This window comes from Hemiscyllium ocellatum, chromosome 5 (genome assembly GCF_020745735.1).
Source record: "Hemiscyllium ocellatum isolate sHemOce1 chromosome 5, sHemOce1.pat.X.cur, whole genome shotgun sequence".
NCBI classification, from domain to species: Eukaryota; Metazoa; Chordata; class Chondrichthyes; order Orectolobiformes; family Hemiscylliidae; genus Hemiscyllium; species Hemiscyllium ocellatum.
This window is the reverse complement of record NC_083405.1, coordinates 5727013-5741658: the sequence shown is the minus strand read 5'-3', so window position 1 is coordinate 5741658 and position 14646 is coordinate 5727013. Positions and strand designations below refer to the sequence as shown.

Here is a 14646-nt window from a genome sequence, read left to right as displayed (position 1 = left end):
GTAGACAGTTTAAGGGGGATACACACGGTAAGTACTTTACACAGAGGCGGGTGGGCATTTGGAACGCGTTGCTAGCAGAGGTGGTAGAGGCAAGCACGACAGATTCATTTAAGGTGCGTCTAGACAGATGCATGAGTAGGTGGGGAGCAGAGGAGTAGGTGGGGAGCAGAGGCATACAGATGCTTAGGAATTGACCGACAGATTTAAACAGTACATTTGGATCGTCTCAGGCTTGGAGGGCGAAGGGCCTGTTCCTGGGCTGGAAATTTTCTTTGCTCGTTCTTCTTTAAATGAACACCTTGCTGAAGTCCATATAGACAATGTCAACCAAACTGCCTTCATCAATCTTCTTTGTTACCTCCTCAAAAAAACTCAACCAAATTAATGAGACATGATTTCCCATGCAGAAAGCCACGTTGTCTACCCTGATCAGCCCTTACCTTCCCAAATGTATGTAAATGCTATCCCCCAAAATCCCCTCCAACAACTTACCCACCACCGACATCAGGCTCACCGGTCTATAGTTCCCCGGCTTTTTGTGTCACTGTTTCCTTTTCTAGTCCCACTCCTGCACTGCTCACAACAAAAGTTAAATGTAACCAGGTCGGTGATATAGCCGATGATACTTGTCTCGGACTGGGTCAGGGTCAGTTTTAGGAACAGGTCAGGCTAGTATCTTTAATCTGCTCAAATAGCACGTTTATGATCCAGAGCAATGTTACTCCAACTATGATGGAAAGAGGAATGGCAAAGTGTTTGGGTATTGCAAATAAAGAATCGATATTTCCCGTTCTAAAAACACTGACACATACATATATACACACACACACACACACACACACACACACACACACACACACACAACCCTCTGCAATTGTAACTTGAAAGAACTTTGTCCAGATATTATCCCTTGTACATTGTCCAAACTATGTCTCCATCACATTCCCTGTTCCATGTCGGTGCATCATTGCCGCTGTCATACACAGAGCCATACCCTGAGCAGAAAATGGTCTTGGTCGATTTGAAGATATGTTTTTATGTTCCTGCTGCATTAAAAAATAAAAAAAGTCTAATTTATTCAGAATACGTGTGTTAAAATGAATGCAGTCTTTAAAGAAATACAGAAATTGCTGGAAAAGCTCGGCAGGTCTGTCAGCATCCAGATGCCTTTTACATGATGTAGTTGTACCAGCCTCCACCACTTCCTCTGGCAGCTCATTCCATACACACACCACCCTCTGTGTGAAAAGGTGCCCCGAGGGCTCTTCAAAACCTTTTCCCTCTCACTTTCCACCAATGCCGTCGAGTTTTCGATGCCCCTAACCTGGAGAAAAACCCTGAATACCCAACCTATCCATGACCATTCAGATTTTATGAACCTTTCCTGCTGCGAAATGTGACTTCAATCAACACGAATGGCTGTACTTTCAATAATCCCGGGATAAATGCTGAAATCCAACACCGACACCTCTTCCTTCTCCATCAAGTCACAATTCTAAACCAGTGGAATCAGTTTGTTCAGATATATTAGGAGACACTTCTGTGGGATTTACACCTAGACCTTTGTGCCCGGAGGAAGGGACACTATCCTCACTGACCAATACGCACAAAGCTGTAACATTACTCTCCTGTGTGTTTGTTCATCAGCCTGTTCTGTCATACTGTGACATACCTCTGCAACAGGCAGGACTTCAATCCAGGCCTTCTCATCCAGAGCTAGGAACACTACCACACAAGTTCAGGAATTGGAATCAAATCCAGATCTCTGGCTCAGAGACACGGACACTGCCCACTATCCTACCATACCCAGATTTTCGGTCAAATTTTAGTGCCCGCTTCCAGCTCAGTGTGGATTGATTATAATCAGGTTACCATTACTGAATTACAAACAACACTTTGTATTATTAAACAAATGCAAGATATTTGTCTCAACTGTAGGATATTGAGTGTACTTGCTGAATATTGAAATTAACTATAACCATCTTTAATCGCTATTATCTGTAGTCTGCAATATTAGGGAAAGAAATCCTGCAGACATACTGTGCCCAATGAAGGGTCTCAAATAGATGTTTATTCCTTTTCACTGCGGAGAGCGGCGCGAGCCGGGCGGAAGTGAGGTCGAAGCGCAGAGCCGCTCGGGAAGGTGGGTGAGTAGTATTTAAATCACTTACCTCGAAGACAACGGTCTTTTCACTGCGGAGAGCGGCGCGAGCCGGGCGGAAGTGAGGTCGAAGCGCAGAGCCGGTCGGGAAGGTGGGTGAGTAGTATTTGAGTGGGCGTGTTCTAGACCCCAGGCCCTACTCCATAGGGCCTCCCTCCCACCCTCCTCCTCTAACCTAACTTTTTTTTCAGTGTTATTGACTCAGTGTTCTTGTTTTAGAGACTAAGTGTAGAGTCATGGCAGCGCAGGCAGTGGATTGTTCTTCATGTAGGATGTATGCGGTGGGGGTGACCATCGATACTCCTGCCGACTTCACCTGCAGGAAATGCAGACAGATCCTGCTCCTCACCGAACGAGTTAGGGAACTGGAACTGTAGTTGGACGAACTAAGGATTATTCGAGAGGCTGAGAGGGTGATTGACACAAGCTACAGGGACGTAGTTACGCCGGAGAACAGAGGTAGTTGGGTGACAGTTAGAGTTGGGAAGGGGAAGAAGCAGGCAGTGCAGGGTTCCCCTGTGGTCGTTCCCCTTAAAAATAGGTATACAGCTTTGGAAACAGTTGGGGGGGACAGCCTTGAAGGTGTAAGCTGCAGTGAAGGGGTCTGTGGCATGAGGTCTGGTTCTGAGACTAAGAAGGGAAAGGGGGAGAGCAGGAGAGCGCTAGTTATAGGAGACTCTCTAGTTAGAGGAACGGACAGACTGTTCTGCGGACAAGGGCGAGACTCTCGAATGGTTTGTTGCCTCCCTGGTGCCAGGGTCCGAGACGTCTCGGACCGAGTCTTCAGAATCCTTAACGGGGAGGGTGTGCAGCCAGAAGTCGTGGTACACATTGGCACCAACGACATAGGTAGGAAGAGGGGTGGGGAGGTCATTCAAGAACTCAGGGAGTTAAGCTGGAAGCTAAAAGCTAGGACAGACAGAGTAGTCATCTCTGGGATGTTGTCGGTGCCACGTGACAGTGAGGCAAGGAATAGGGAGAGAGTGCAGTTGAACACGTGGCTGCAAGGATGGTATAGGAGGGAGGGCTTCAGGTATTTGGACAATTGGACTGCATTCTGGGGAAGGTGGGACCAGTACAAGCAGGACGGGTTGCACCTGAACCAGAAGGGCACCAATATCCTGGGGGGTAGGTTTGCTAGCACTCTTCGGGGGGTTTAAACTAATTTGGCAGGGGGGATGGGATCCGGACTTGTAGTCCAGCAAGTAAGCTAGCTGTATTTCAGGATGTCCAAGAATGTAGGAAGGCTATGGAGAAGGTAGCACTGACAGGGAATACTTGCATGCATAGAGATGGGCTCAAGTGCGTATACTTCAACGCAAGAAGTATCAGAAATAAGGTGGGGGAACTTAAGGCATGGATCGGTGCCTGGGACTATGATGTTGTGGCCATCACGGAAACGTGGATAGAAGAGGGACAGGAATGGTTGTTGGAGGTTCCTGGTTACAGATGTTTCAGTAAGATTAGGGAGGGTGGCAAAAAAGGAGGGGGGGTGGCATTGCTGATTAGAAATGGTGTAACGGCTGCAGAAAGGAAGTTTGAGGGGGATCTGCCGTTGGAGGTAGTATGGGCTGAAGTCAGAAATAGGAAAGGTGCAGTTACCTTGTTGGGTGTTTACTATAGGCCCCCAAATAGCAGCAGAGATGTGGAGGAAGAGATTGGGAAACAGATTTTGGAAAGGTGCAGAAGCCACAGGGTCGTAGTCATGGGTGACTTCAACTTCCCAAATATTGATTGGAAGCTCTTTAGATCAAGTAGATTGGATGGGGCGGTGTTTGTGCAGTGTGTCCAGGAAGCTTCTCTAACACAGTATGTAGATTGTCCAACCAGAGGGGAGGCCATATTGGATTTGGTACTCGGTAATGAACCAGGTCAAGTGATGGGCTTGTTAGTGGGTGAACATTTTGGTGATGGTGACTACAATTCTGTGACTTTCACCTTGGTTATGGAGAGAGATAGGTGCGCACAGCAGGGTAGATTTTACAATTGGGGGAAGGGAAATTACGATGCTGTAAGACAGGATTTGAGGAGCATAAGTTGGGAGCATAGGCTGTCAGGGAAGGATGTGGTGGAAATGTGGAACTTTTTCAAGGAACAGACACGACGCGTCCTTAATAGGTATGTACCTAGAAGGCAGGAAAGAAATGGTCGTGTGAGGGAGCCTTGGCTGACGAGGGAGGTTGAGTGTCTAGTAAAGAGGAAGAAGGAGGCTTACATAAGGTTGAGGAAACAGGGTTCAGACAGAGCAGTGGAGGGATACAGGATAGCCAGAAGGGACCTGAAGAAAGGGATCCGGAGAGCTAAGAGAGGGCATGAAAAATCCTTGGCGGATAGGATCAAGGAAAACCCCAAGGCCTTTTATGCGTATGTGAGAAACATGAGAATGACGAGAACGAGGGTAGGTCCGATCAAGGACAGTAGTGGGAGATTGTGTATTAGTCGGAAGAGAGAGGAGAGGTCTTGAATGAGTACTTTTCTTCAGTATTTACGAACGAGAGGGATCGTATTGTTGAAGAGGAGAGTGTGAAACGGACCGGTAAGCTAGAAGAGATACTTGTTAGGAAGAAAGATGTGTTGGACATTTTGAACAACTTGAGGATAGACAAGTCCCCCGGACCTGACGGGATATATCCTAGGATTATGTGGGAAGCAAGAGAGGAAATTGCAGTACCGTTGGCAATGATCTTTTCGTCTTCACTGACAACGGGGGTGGTACCAGAGGATTGGAGAGTAGCGAATGTTGTGCCCTTGTTCAAAAAAGGGAATAGGGATAACCCCGGGAATTACAGGCCAGTTAGTCTTACTTCTGTGGTAGGCAAAGTAATGGAAAGGGTACTGAGGGATAGGATTTATGAGTATCTGGAAAGACACTGTTTGATTAGGGACAGCCAGCACGGATTTGTGAACAGTAGGTATTGCCTTACAAGTCTTATTGTTTTCTTTGAGGAGGTGACCAAGCATGTGGATGAGGGTAGAGCAGTGGATGTAGTGTACATGGATTTTAGTAAGGCATTTGATAAGGTTCCCCATGGTAGGCTTATGTGGAAAGTCAGGAGCATTGGAATAGAGGGAAACTTGGCCAATTGGATTGAAAACTGGCTAACCGGTCGGAGTCAGAGAGTGGTGGTAGATGGTAAATATTCAGCCTGGAGCCCAGTTACAAGTGGAGTTCCGCAGGGATCAGTTCTGGGTCCTCTGCTGTTTGTAATTTTTATTAATGACTTGGATGAGGGAGTCGAAGGGTGGGTCAGTAAATTTGCAGATGACACGAAGATTGGTGGGGTTGTGGACAGTGAGGAGGGCTGTCGTCGTTTGCAAAGGGACTTAGATATGATGCAGAGCTGGGCTGAGGAGTGGCAGATGGAGTTCAACCCTGCCAAGTGTGAGGTTGTCCATTTTGGAAGAACAAATCAGAATGCAGAATACAGGGTTAACGGTAGAGTTCTTAGTGAGGTGGAGGAACAGAGGGATCTTTGGGTCTGTGTACATAGATCCTTGAAAGTTGCCACTCAGGTGGATAGAGCTTGTAAGAAGGCCTATGGTGTAGATTAGATTACTTGCAGTGTGGAAACAGGCCCTTCGGCCCAACAAGTCCACACCGACCCGCCGAAGCGCAACCCACCCATTCACCCCATACTACGGGCAATTTAGCATGGCCAATTCACCTGACCTGCACATCTTTTGTGTATTAGCGTTCATTAGCAGAGGGATTGAATTCAAGAGTCGTGAAGTGATGTTGCAACTGTACAGGACTTTGGTTAGGCCACATTTGGAGTACTGTGTGCAGTTCTGGTCGCCTCACTTTAGGAAACATGTGGAAGCTTTGGAGAGGGTGCAGAGACGATTTACCAGGATGTTGCCTGGAATGGAGAATAGGTCGTACGAGGACAGGCTGAGAGTTCTCGGCCTTTTCTCGTTGGAACGGCGAAGGATGAGGGGTGACTTGATAGAGGTTTATAAGATGATCAGAGGAAGAGATAGAGTAGACAGTCAGAAACTTTTTCCCCGCGTACAAAAGAGTATTACAAGGGGACATCAATTTAAGGTGAAGGGTGGAAGGTATAGGGGAGATGTTAGGGGTGGGTCCTTTACCCAGAGAGTGGTGGGGGCATGGAATGCTCTGCCCGTGGGAGTGGTAGAGTCAGAATCATTGACGACCTTTAAGCGGCAATTGGATAGGTACATGGATGGGTGCTTAATCTAGGATAAATGTTCGGCACAACATCGTTGGCCGAAGGGCCTGTTCTGTGCTGTATTGTTCTATGTTCTATGTTCTATGTTCTATGTTCTATGTTCTATGTACTGAACACCAGAGGCGAAGGAAGAGCTTAATTTCTGACCCCAAAACACCGATCAATCTTACCCACCTCTAACGTGTGTCTGCCCTCTTCCTAAAACCATGAAATGATATCAGGCCGCTGATTACTGTCCAGCCTCTCCTCCCCACTGACTGTGTCTACAATCCGTCCCTCCTCCCTCTAACCACACAATGCAAACCAAGGTCAGGGTATTTGTGAAAATCAAGGCCGGAGTGTGCAGGCCTCCTGGAGGGGGTGGGCATTTTAAAATTGAAGAGGGAGGGGGAGGTGGCAGTCATATCACACACTGGGCTGAGGGGTGGCAGATGGAGGATAGTCTGGATTAATGCCAGGCATTTGATTCGGTAAATCAAACAAGAACAGGACCTATACAATTAAAAGAAGGGTCTTTTGGTGTTGTTGTAGTACAGAAACCTAGGCTGTCAGGTTTAATTCTTTAAAATTTGCCTCTGATATAGAAAGTGGCTAAGAAGGTGTTTAACACACTTGCCTTCAATGGTCAGACCTTTGAGTATTGGACTTGGGATGTCATGTTGTGCTTGTACAGGACATTAGTGAGACCTCTTCTGGAATACTGTGTCCATTCTGGTCATCCTGCCCGCTCATTCCATAGGTACACCACCCTCTGGGTGAGAAAGCTGCCCTTAGGTCACTTTTAAATGTTTCCCCACTTACAACTATGTCCTCTAGTTTTGGTCTCCACTTCCCTTAGCAAATACCTTGACTATTCACTTTGATATTATTGACCTTGATATTATTAAGCTGGAGAGGGTTCAGAAGAGTTTAACCTGGATGTTGCTGGAAATGGAGGGATTGAGTTATAAGGAGAGGCTGAATAGGCTGGGACATTTTCACTGTCGAGTATGAGATGGAGGGGTAACTTTGCAGAGGTTTATAAAATGATGAGGGGTACAGATAAGCTGTAGGGCTGATGTCTTTTCCCTAGAGTTGGGGATTCAAAACTGAGGGATATTTTAAGGTGTGAGGAAAAAGATTTACAAAAGTCATGAGGGGTAATTATTTTTGACAGAAGCTGGCTTGTGTGTGGAATGAACTTCCAGAGGAACTGGTGAAAATAGGGACAGTTACAATATTTAAAGGACATTTAAATCAGTACATGGATAAGACATCAGTTTGGATGGTGCTGTGAGCAGCTGCCCTCTCCCTCCCCCTCTCTGAATGTATCCCTGTTGGTTTTCACCCTCTGCCAATGCCTTTGCAGTGGCGTGTAGAGGCCAGCAGAGGGAGGCATTGCATCACTTTCAGCACCACAGAGACAGCCAGACGTGCCCCACACAGACACAGATACACACACAGCAATTGTTAGGGCACAACATTGAGCTCATCTGGTAACTTAAACTAAACATAAAGAAATGCTCAATTTACCTTGTAAACTGTTGAAATATGAGTGATAGAGAACTCCTAAATTCCAGTGTTTAAACAAAAAATATCAATGTATTTTTTTAATTCTGAAAGTGAACATTTTACATCAACTATTCACAACTCTGGGACCCTCTTTCTCCTAACTGCTTATTACCCTACTCCAACACTACAGCAATATACTGTTTCAATGAGACGCTTATTAAAATTACATAAATGTAATTTCAAAACTACACAGCAGCTGCTGTTTCATCTGACCTCACACCAATCCCCCTTTTTCCCATCTTTTCTGGGAAGACAGGCTCATGTTACCGGATGCTATCGAAGTGTCCACGTTTCAGCATTCTGAAACCTGGGAACACATCCTTCCATGTCACTGTCTCTCAGTCTCCCCCTCTCTGTCTATACCCCAAACCCCTCCCATGTGGTGATATTTAAACTGTTTCCACTGCCACCTCTGTCTCTCCCTGGCAGTGATGCTCACACCCACAGCACCCCCTTGTCATGGGACAATGGAGATATGGAGCTGTAAATGGGTGGGAGCTGTACGTCCTGTCACTTCCAGCATGGGCTGCAAGTTTCCCCTCACTGGGCAGGGCTCTAACACAGTGTTAAAGAGCAATGCGCTGGGGTGTTGTACACAGTCCTACATGCTGGGAGGGTAACTGCTCCTGGGTTACAGATCAATGCACCGGGGTGGTGTACACAGTCCTACACGCTGGCAGGGTAACTGCGCCTGGGTTACAGATCAATTCACTGGGGTTGTGTACACAGTCCTACATGCTGGCAGGGTAACTGCTCCTGGGTTACAGATCAATGCACTGCGGTGGTGTACACAGTCCTACATGCTGGAAGGGTAACTGTTCCTGGATTACAGATTAATTCGCAGGTGATCACTGCACGGGTCTCTGTGCTGGTCAGACTGTCTGGTTGAAGTTTATAGATAATGCAATGATGTGGTTAGTGCAGCTCCGCACGCTGGACAGGTATGTAGCAGTACATCATGTTGCTGGGGTGGTTGGGGGGGTAGGTGATGGACAGGTCACGGAGTTACCCGGAAGTTTCCGTCCCTGACATTCTACCACTGACACTCCCCGGAAAGTTCTGTCCCTGACATTCTATAACTGACATTCCCCGGAACGTTCTGTCCCTGACATTCTGTAACTGACATTCCCCGGAACGTTCTGTCCCTGACATTCTATCACTGACACTCCCCGGAACGTTCTGTCCCTGACATTCTATCACTGACATTCCCCGGAACGTTCTGTCACTGACATTCTATAACTGACATTCCCCGGAACGTTCTGTCCCCGACATTGTATAACTGACATTCCCCGGAACGTTCTGCACCTGACATTGTATAACTGACATTCCCCGGAACGTTCTGTCTCCGACATTCTATAACTGACATTCCCCGGAACGTTCTGTCCCTGACATTCTATAACTGACATTCTCCGGAACGTTCTGTCCCTGACATTCTATAACTGACATTCCCCGGAACGTTCTGTCCCTGACATTCTATCACTGACACTCCCCGGAACGTTCTGTCCCTGACATTCTATCACTGACACTCCCCGGAACGTTCTGTCCCTGACATTCTGTAACTGACATTCCCCGGAACGTTCTGTCCCTGACATTGTTTGTTTGTGAACGGCCGGACGTCAGTGAATTGAACAAACGATAAGATCCCGAGGGAAGAGATCCCGTTCCAGGGAGAAGGAGACACTGTTCCGAAGGCCCCTCAGGCAGTTAAAGGGGTGAATACGTTTTCCATGCGTTTACATTTCTCCAAGACACAGGATCGACTGCAATTTAGATCAAAATACGGAAATTCCCAAATTCCGTTCGTCTTCAGGAATCTGGGAGAGAATCCTTCAGGACAGCAACGTTTCCACCCTCCGTATTAGGAACTGGGAAGGAGTGAGCTGTGTCTGCTCTCGAGTGATCGAGTGTGTGGGAATGTTCTAGAAACCATCTGTCCTTATGGATGTGTCTCTGTGTGTTTGGGAGGGAGGGTTTATTGTGGTTTACGTCACATTTTTGTCAGTAATTCCGACCTTCCCATTTGTTATTCCAGCTCCAATTATTTTAATAAATCCCTGAATACAGGGACACATTTGAAAATCTCACTGGGTCCCCGATCAAACGGGTCCCTTTGCCTCCAGGCTGATGGATAATGGGTTTGTTTTCCTTCCTCACAGTTAACGTCGTGACCATCAACGTCCTGCTTTATAAAGATTGTGGATTGTCTCCATGTGTCATACGTTACCTGGGGGCCATGGCAGCGGCGGATCTCCTGGTCATTATCCTCGACCTGATCCTGAGACACATTCCCATTGTTTATAAGGAACAGTTTTATTTCCTGTACTCCGTCCCCGTGTGTAATATCCACGCCGTCCTGCTTTATGCAGCTACTGACTGCTCTGTCTGGTTCACCGTCACTTTCACCTTTGATCGGTTTGTGGCCATTTGTTGCCAGAAGCTGAAAAGTAAATATTGCAGTGAGAAAATGGCGGCTGTGGTTCTGGGAACAGTGACTGTGCTGAGCTGTTTAAAGAACATTTTCTGGTATTTTATGTTCACGGCTCGGTATCAGCTGGGGAACATTCCCTGGTTTTGTGATGTAACAGAGGCTGTTTATTCCTCCATTGTCTGGGTCACAATCGAGTTCCTCCACTACATTCTAACCCCGTGTGTCCCATTTCTCCTGATTCTGCTGCTCAATGTTCTCACCGTCAGACACATTTTAGTGACCAGCAGAGCCCGCAGGAAACTCCGCGCTTACACCAATGGGGACGCTCAGTCTGACACTGAAATGAGAAACCGAAAAAAATCCATCATTTTACTGTTTGTGATCTCGGCCAATTTCATGCTGTTATGGTCAACGTTCATGCTGTATTCTATATGGTTCCGGATGTATTGGATTGGGTATCAGTCTGTGGTTCTCGATGAATTTGTGCTGGAATTGGGCTTCATGCTGCAGCTCCTCAGTTGCTGCACAAACACCGCGATTTATGCCGTGACCCAGACTAAGTTCAGGCAGCAGCTGAAGAATGTGCTGAAATATCCCTTCAACCAAATCCATCCATCCATCAAATTTCCTCATTAATCACACCATCCGGGATTTTCTCATTTCAGTTCAGTGTTTCAGCGATGGAGCAGCCTGTCGCTATGGTAACAGACTGAGGGGAGCGCTGGTTTGTCCATCGTTATCCCACAGGGGGGTTACAGGGATACATTTCAATGTTTCTCACAACTCAGGGGCCAGTGAGAAAAGGCACCATCCCACTGACTGTATCCATCACTTTCTTTTGTAAACAATAAACATGCTGATGAAAGCGTGCCGAGCAGCAGAGTGACCGATGTTGTTGTGTGTCTTTGTGTTGGAGAAGCTGAGCTGGAGAGAGACAGACTCAGCCCCAAGTCCTGGTCCTCAGGGAAGGGGAGAGCACCGCGCCCTGAACTCAGGAGCTGGGGTTAACTCCCTCTGTTCCCCCAACTCCAACCTGGCCTCCCCATTACCTCTCCCCTACTCTTTCTACTCAATTCGCTCTCTCTCCGTCATCATCTCTCCTCATCACACTCCCTCGTTTCCCCTCTCACACACAATCCCCCCAACCCCGGTTTCTCCACCTGCCCACATCTTCCCTATCCCCTCACCCTCACTCTCTCTGTCCTGCTGTCTCTGTTTCCCTCCAGCAGTTCCATCTCTACCCCATTTTCCCCTCTTCCTACCTCCCACATCTCACCACCCCCTACACGCAGCATCACGACCAACCAACCCCGCACCCCCCAGTCTCTGGTTCATAAGGAGAGGAAAGGACGAGGGGGGCAGAGTGTGTCTGAGACAGGGGGAGGGAGGGACAGGAGGGAGAGAGATTCAGTCAGAGAGAAACCGAGGAAGGTGGGGGAGAGAGAGAGACACTGATTGAGGGGGGTCAAGAGTGATAGAAGATAGAGGGAAATTGAAGGAGAGGGGGAAGAGAGAGAGGGGGCAAGGGAGAGATAGGGGAGGGTGAGAGATGGGACAGAGGTAGGGGAGGGAATGTCAAGAGGGAGGGAGAGGGCGAAAAAGGGGATGGGAGAGAGAAGGAGCGCGAGGGGGGAGGAAAAGGGAGGGAGAGGGCGAGAGATAGGAGGGAGGGAGAGGAGGGAGAGATAGAGGGGAGAGGTTGCGAGAGGGAGGATGAAACAGAGGAGTGAGGGAGTGGAGAGCAAGAGAGAGGAGCACGAGAGGGAGGGAGAGTGGGAGAGGGAGAAGTGAGAGGGGGAGGGCGAGAGCGAGGAGGATGATAGAGGAAATGGCAAGAGAGGGGAGACCGAGAGATGAGAGGGAAGGGAGGGGAGGGCGAGAAAAGGGGGAGGGTGTGAGAGGGAGAGAGTGAAAGAGGGGAGGGCGAGAGAGGGAGGGGAGGGAGGGGTGGGCAGGAGGGAGGGCGAGGGCGAGAGGGAGGGAGAGGGTGAGATAGGGGAGTGCGAGAGAGGGGGAGGGTGAGAGAAGGGATGGTGAGAGAGGCGATGGCGAAAGAGGGGAGGGAGGGGTTGGCGAGAGAGGGGAGGGCGTGAGAGAGGGGAGGGAGAGAGAGTACGGTGAGAGAGGGGAGGGAGAGAGAGAGAGGAGGGTGAGTGAGTGGAGGGGAGGGTTCGAGGAAGGGAGAGGGTGGGAGAGGATAGGGCGAGAGAGGGGGTGGGCGAGAGAGGGGAAGGAGGGAGGGGAGGGCAGGGAGGGTGAGGGCATGAGAGGGAAGGGAGGGAATGGAGGGTGAGAGAGGGGTGAGGGTGAGAGAGGGGAGTGTGAGAGGTGGGAGGGCGAGAAAGGGGAGGGCGAGAGGGAAGGAGAGGGCGAGAGGGAGGGAGGGGGAGACGGAAGTTGGAGAGAGCGAGGGGAAGAGAGAGGGAGGACGTGGAGAGGGGGGCAGAGAGAGGGCAGACAGAGAGTGGAACAGAGAGAGGGGGATAGAGAGAGGGGGAAAGAGAAAGGGGGACAGAGAGAGTGCGGACAGAGAAAGGGGGACAGAGATAGGGGTCAGAGGGAGGGGGACAGAGAGAGGCGGGGACAGAGAGAGGGTGGACAGAGAGAGGGGGGACAGATAGAGGGGGACAGAGAGATAGGTACAGAGAAAGGTGGGCAGACAGAGGGGGACAGAGAAAGGGGAACAGAGACAGATGTACAAAGAGATGGGGACAGAGAGAAGGGGACAGAGAGAGGGATGACAGAGAGAGGGGAACAGAGAGAAGGAGACAGAGAGAGTGGAACAGAGAGCGCGGGACAGAGAGAGGGGGACAGAGAGAGGGGAACAGAGAGAGGGGGGACAGAGAGAGGGGGAACAGAGAGAGGGGGGACAGAGAGAGGACGGACAGAGAGAGGGGGGACAGACAGGGGCGACAGAGTGAGGGGAGACAGAAGACAGGGGGACAGGGAGGGTGGACAGAGCGAGGGTGGGACAGAGAGAGGGAAGCAGAGAGAGACGGGTGTCAAAGAGAGGAGGACAGACTTGGGCGACAGAGTGAAGTGGGGACATATGGGGGACAGAGAGCTGGGGACAGAGTGGGGGACAGAGTGTGGGTGACAGAGAGAGGGGAACAGAGAGAGGGGGACAGAGAGAGGGGGGACTGAGAGAGTGGGACAGAGAGAGGAGGGACCGAGAGAGTGGGATAAAGAGGGGGGACAGAGATAGGGGAACAGAGAGGGGATGGACAGAGACAGGGGGGCAAAGAGAGGGGACAGAGAGAGGGGAACTGTGAGGGGGCACGGAGAGGGGGACAGAGAGAGGGGTTCAGAGAGAGAGAGGTGGTCAGAGAAAACGATGACAGAGAGAAGGGGGCAGAGAGAAGGGAACAGAGAGAGGGGAAAATAGAGAGGGGAGCAGAGAGAGGGGAGCAGAGAGAGGGGAGCAGAGAGAGGGGAGCAGAAAGCAGGGAACATGGATTGGAACTGAGAGACGGGGACAGAGAGAGAGGGACAAGGAGAGGGCGACAGAGAGACGGGGACAGAGACAGAGGGACAGAGAGAAGGGGACATGGAGAGGGGCTCAGAGAGAGGGGGAACAGAGAAAGGGGGGCAGAGGGAGGGGAACAGAGGGAAGGGGACAGAGGGAAGGGAGACAAAGAGAGGGGGACAGAGAAAGATGGACAGAGAAAGGGGACAGAGAGAGTGGTGACAGCGAGAGGGGAACAGAGAGACGGGGACAGAGAGGGGGGAACAGAGGGAAGGAGACAGAGAGAGGGGAAGAGTGAGAGTGGGACAGAGATACGGGGATAGAATGAGAGGAACAGAGAGAATGGAGGGACAGAGAGAGGTCGACAGAGAGAGGGGGCAGACAGGGGGGACAGAGCGAGGGCGGACAGAGAGAGGAGTACAGAGAGAGAGGGGAGGTGGTGTGCGGTTCAGAGAGAGGGGGCACAGAGTGAGGGGGACAAAGAGAGGGGGACAGAGAGAGGGGGAAAGAGAGAGGGGGAAAGAGAGAGTGAAAGAGAGAAGGGGACAGACAGAGGGAAACAAGAGAGAGGGGGACAGAGAGGGGGGAGCCGTGGAGAGGGGGACAGAGAGTGGGTGGCACAGAGTGAGGTGGACAGAGAGAGAGACAGAGAGAGGGCGGACAGAGAGAGTGGTAACAGAGAGAGGGGGACAGAGAAAGGGAAAGAGAGGGAAGGAGACAGAGAGAGGGGAAGAGAGAGAGCGGGACAGAGATACGAGGATAGAGTGAGAGGAACAGAGAGAGGATGGACAGAGAGAGGTCGACAGAGAGATGGGGGCAGACAGGGGGACAGAGCGAGGGTGGACAG

General features: G+C 49.9%; 1 long non-coding RNA gene across 1 annotated transcript in view; it reads right to left on the bottom strand.

Moving 5' to 3' along the window:
• Positions 1-999: 999 nt before the first annotated feature.
• Positions 1000-14646, bottom strand: part of LOC132815940 (uncharacterized) — a 31656-nt gene continuing 18009 nt past the window's right edge. Inside the window, exons 2-3 of the long non-coding RNA XR_009644720.1 lie at positions 10130-10342; positions 1000-1046 (exon numbers count right to left, since the gene is read on the bottom strand). This is a non-coding gene — a long non-coding RNA (uncharacterized LOC132815940). The remainder of the gene's footprint in view (positions 1047-10129; positions 10343-14646) is intronic.